At 39.5% G+C, this 5,374-nt stretch overlaps 1 pseudogene; it reads right to left on the minus strand.

Annotated features, from left to right (window-relative positions):
- Window positions 1-3,106: 3,106 nt before the first annotated feature.
- LOC137619810 (uncharacterized) lies at window positions 3,107-4,424 on the minus strand (annotated as a pseudogene).
- Window positions 4,425-5,374: the final 950 nt, after the last annotated feature.

The raw sequence follows: 5,374 nt of genomic DNA on the forward strand, positions 1-5,374 counted from the left end.
GTTTTCAAAGGTTTCTTTTATGAAGCTGGACTCTATGATGTTTCTTTCCACTAAGTTATTTGAATGAACCAATTTCTATGCACCTGACCAATTAATAGTGTGATTTTTATCTCTAACGTGAGCAAAGAGTGCATTATTATCTTGAGCATATCTGACACTTTTCTTATGTTGTTCAATTCTCTTTTCTAGGGCTTTACCAGTTTGACCAATATAGTATATAGTTTTTCATATAAATAAACTACTGAAAGTCAAAAAACAAGAATTTACCCGGCACCAGAAATGACCCTTTTTGGCAGGTGTCTAATGAGCTTGGGTCTCCGCCCACTTAACACCTGACCCAAGCCCAGGTAGCTGGTAAGGGAGTGTCATCGTTCTCTAAATCTCTATATGTATGTTTGTACGTTTACTTTCCCTATAAAATGTAAAGAAACCTCTCTCAATAAATCAGTCCTCTGAAGAAGTATCACGAAACTAGTCAGGACTTAAGCGTATATTTCGTATTTTCATTTTCCCTGTGGTTCTTCTGCATATATATATATGTATATACATATATATATATATATATATATATATATATATATATATATATATATATATATATATATATATATATATATATATATATATATACCCATGTTTGTGTTTATATAGATTGCATAGGTAAAAAATAACATTTAAATAAAATGAAATATTTTCACCAACATGTTAATGCATTTCATAGTTATATGCCAAACCACGTAAGTATTCCAGTGGTTCCCATGAATCAAACTGCTGTACTATAGTTAAAATGCGTTTATCAGTCTTAATGTATTTTGAGCATTTTCGAGCGGGAGGATTCCAAGCCATTAGTTGTTCATAATAAGAATCGCGTCCTTTCTTTAATTCTCTTTATGCCATCGATGAATTTCCATATAACTGGGTGGTTCATTCCAAGTTCTGCATAGATTTTCCTGTGCGTAGCTTCAGCATGATTGTTTGTCCTGTCCTCACCTAACATCGTATTGAGGTGATCACTAAACGAGACACAAATTTGCGGATAGTCCTTAAGTTTGTTTCTTGGCGCCAAAACAGCTCATCGCCAAAACAATGAGTGCCAAATCGTCCTGTTCTGGTTGACACCTTCTAGTGCAATACCCTTTTATGTGAGTGTCACCCTGGTGACACTAGGATTGTTCAATTTTCAGGTGCAGAATTATACGAATGACATTTGAGCCTTGTGTACATTGTACACAGTGTTGATATCCAACATTTACAGAAAAATTATTTTGATAAAATTTTTCAATTTTATGAGTGGCATTAATTAATTTCTTCCCTTTCAGGTAGAAAAACTTTGACTGTCCATATTTAATGTATAATTCTCCTTTATGTTCTTTACACTTGTTATCCCATTTACTCATATAGCCTAAATAAATGAATAAAAAAAAAGTGTAATTGCGTCTTATTTCGCCCCTCAAGTAGCAAAATCAAATGTAGCCAGAGTTTTTTTTACTTATTTTCCCAAGTAAAACTTATTCTGATTGTACCAATACATGGACACAAATAGATCTGGTAGATACTTATATTTGTTCCTACATGTATACAAACCTTGAGCCTTTTTTACTGTCTAGCAAGACACTTCCCTGCAGGGGGCAGGAAGCCCTAATATTGTTCCATGATTAGTGGTAATGACGTATAACAGTAACATCATATTTCTCAATGGTCTAGATGACCATATAGAATTGTCCCAAGGTTAAGGCACTTATACAAATCCACAGATACAGTACTTTCAAGTAATTCTCTGGTAAACTTCCATCAGGACGACATGGCTTGAGCCCAAAAAATGGATTTTGACGAAGGAAAAATCTATTTCTGGGCGAGGGACCTGTTTTGCCCAGTGAAATGCTCCTTATAGCATCATTTCTAAGGTATAAATACTGCTAAATATACCAGAGAAAAAGTTGCATGGAATGCCAGGAATAAACCCAGCTCACTCACTCTAATAGAGTGTCGGTATAGTAACTGGGGCGTGTTAGAACCACTACCAGAGGTTCCTTACCAATTAGTCCTCTCCTTCCTCAATATCCCCCGATACTACGAGGTGCCGTTCTACATCCAACTACTGCCCGCTACTACTACTACCCCCCCCCCCTCTCACTCCTACCACTACCCACACTTCTTCCTTCATTCCTACTAGCACCCCAAACTTGGACCAGCTCAGGGTGAGGAAAAAAGGGGGTGGGTTCACTGGGCGACACAAGTCCCTCGCCCAGAAATAGATTTTTCCTTCATCAAAATCCCTTTTCTGGGCTCGACCTGTGTCGCTCTGTGAAATAGTAACAGAGAATTGGTCCCTTAAGCTTGGAAATACACGTAGAGGTAAGGAACTGAAATAAAATAGAATAATTTAATTAGGAGTGTTTTAATAATAAACCTTAATATACCAATCTCTTAAAGTACAATACCGAGTCAGAGACTCAAATTTATTGGTAAAATAGGTAAAAACTTCCAACAATAAAGAACATGAGATGTCTAACAATAACAAAAAGACATTAGTAGTATATAAACGTCATAACCATGTGGTAAGGTGTAAACTAAATGAATGTCAACGGTAAGGTAGGGGGAATAGGCTAGGCAGGTGTCGCCCCGCTCCTTATAAGGAGACAAGGCACAAAAAGGAAAAAGAGAAAAGAAGATAGGACTGTACCAACCGTGTGTCACACAATTGTACATAATTCCTTTTGTATATAATATGCTTGTATCTTCGCTCCCCCTCGGGAAAATCACCAATGTGACCATGCCGAGAGAGGAGTTGTGAACTCAAAGGCAGATTGTAAACGACTGAGTTATATATTAAGGAACACTCTTCTTTATATACAAAACCTCAAGGCAACAGGACATAACATGTTCGAGAGACAGACAATGTTCAGAGCAAAACAGCAGACATGAATTTTCATGTTCGTTTGAGTGCGAGGGAAGAGCGAAGATACAAGCATATTATATACAAAAGGAATTATGTACAATTGTGTGACACACGGTTGGTACAGGACCTTGTTATAATGGTTCTGTTATATCTGGAGGAACCATGTTCCCTGCTGCCACTGTTGCAAATTTTAGGGCTTCCAAGGATTTATATGTAGTGGCGTTTGAATAAAGCTGGTGATTTCCAGCCGGTATATCCTTTCAATTCTTCAAAATTCATGTGATGAAAATAATTGACTGATGTTGCTACTGCTCGGATGTCATGGGCATGTGGGACTGAAGCCGGGTTGGCTTGTTTAATAAAATAAAGAATCTGTTGTCTGATTCCTTTTAGGGAAATGGTTCCTCCATGCTCTCTGGTAAACAAAGGGCCTGAAGACGTATTACGAGGTCTATTCAAATAGGCTTTCAGAGTGTTAACTGGGCACAGGGATAGATCCTGTGGAAGAGGGATAATCTTCCAGGGGGTCCATCTATTCTGTGGGTCCTCATTCTTTGCTAAGAAACGTCTATCTGGAGAGAGTAATATTTCACCAGAAGAAAGAAATTCGATGTGATCTGGCTCTCTAGATAACGCCGAGAGTTCAGATATTCTGGCTCCTGAAGCTAAACTTATCAAAAATAACGTCTTCCTAAGTAGCATTATATAAGTGCATGAGTCATTATCAGTATCAGAAGCTAATTTAAGGACATCATTTAAAAACCAGGAAACCGTGTGAGGACGAGTTGCTGGTTTTAGTCTAGCACAAGCTTTGGGGATAGATGAAAAATACGAATCTGTAAGATCAATATTGAACCCGAACTGAAATATTTTCTTTAAAGTGGACTTAATCATAGTAATAGTATTAGCGGCTAGTCCTCCTTCAAACACAGTTCTGAAAAAGATAACTGCCAAATTGGCAGTCATCCTCTGAACATCTGAGTCTTTCAAAAATTTAGCTAACTTCTTTACATCAGAATCATATTGCCGAAGGGTGGATTCTCTCTTGTCCGACTCTAGGAACAATGTGTTAAAGAGGGTCAATATCAGCATCCTTTTGTGCTGCAAATTTCATGAAGTCCATAAAGTTAGGGCACTCTGAATTCTTGAGGAAGCTGACACACTGCGAGTTTGTACTGTTTGTGTTAACTCCGGGTTGGGAATCCGCCAAGGCCGGAGTCTCAGTTCCACCAAGAGAGGAAACCAGTTGCTTTTTGGCCAATTGGGAGCCACTAGGGCAATCTGCCCTTTGAAAGTTCTGAGCCTGTCTAGGACTTTCATCAGCATGTTTATAGGAGGAAACAGGTAAATCCTCTGCCAGTTGTTCCACTCTATGGACATGGTGTCTGTGGCATAGGCCAGAGAGTCCAGGTTGGGGGCTACATAACATTGCAGTTTGTGGTTGGATTCCGTAGCGAATAGATCTACTTGGAGATTCGGAACTTGTTGGCAAATCCAATTGAATGACACTTGGTCCAAGGACCATTCCGACTCCAGCGGCGTTGTCCTTGAAAGTGCATCAGTGACTACGTTCCTTACGCCCGCCACGTGAACTTCTGACAAGTGCCAATGGTTCTTTGTTGCCAATGAAAAGATTGCAATCATCACATGATTTATGTGACTTGATTTGGAACCTCCCCTGTTGATGCAGTGGACTATTACCGCGCTGTCTAGTATTAACCTGATATGTTGTTTCTTTGACGGGGAAAGCTTTTTTAGAGTCGAGTACTGCCATGGCCTCTAGGATATTGATGTGTAGTTGATGGAATGTCACTGACCACAAACCTTGGAGCTTTTCGAATTGGGAGTAACCTCCCCAACTGCTTAGGGAGGCATCCATATGGATTACTAACGCCGGCGGTGAGAAATGAAGAGGTACTGATTTTGCCAAGTTTTAGACTTTCGTCCAAGGCTGAAGTCTTTTCTTGAGGATAGATGGAATCCGAGAAATTTTGTCTCGATTTTTGCTGTTTGCTCTGGATCGCCAAACTCGATTGATGTCCTTCAGTTTGGCTTTCAGTAGCGGGTCTGTTACCGAAGCAAACTGAAGTGAGCCTAAGATCCTTTCTTGGTTTCTCCGGGATGTTAGTTTGTCCTTGAGAAAACTTTTTGTGTTGTTTGCTATCTCTTTCCTCTTTTTTGGTGAAATCGACAGTTTGTGTGTGGTCAGATTCCATTGTAGACCTAACCACTGGAAGCATGATGTCGGAACCAGGTGGGACTTTTTGAGATTTATTTGGAACCCTAAGTGTTCAAGGAACTTTATTACTTTGTCCGTTGCCTTGCGGCATTCCTCGACGCTGTTGGCCCAAATAAGCCAATCGTCTAGATAGGCCACTAGCTGTATTCCTCGAGTCCTCAGCTCTTGGACCACTGTTTCTGCTAACTCCGTGAATATTCTGGGAGCTATATTGAGTCCGAACGGCATCACTTTGA

Source organism: Palaemon carinicauda, chromosome 26 (genome assembly GCF_036898095.1).
Source record: "Palaemon carinicauda isolate YSFRI2023 chromosome 26, ASM3689809v2, whole genome shotgun sequence".
Lineage (NCBI taxonomy): Eukaryota > Metazoa > Arthropoda > Malacostraca > Decapoda > Palaemonidae > Palaemon > Palaemon carinicauda.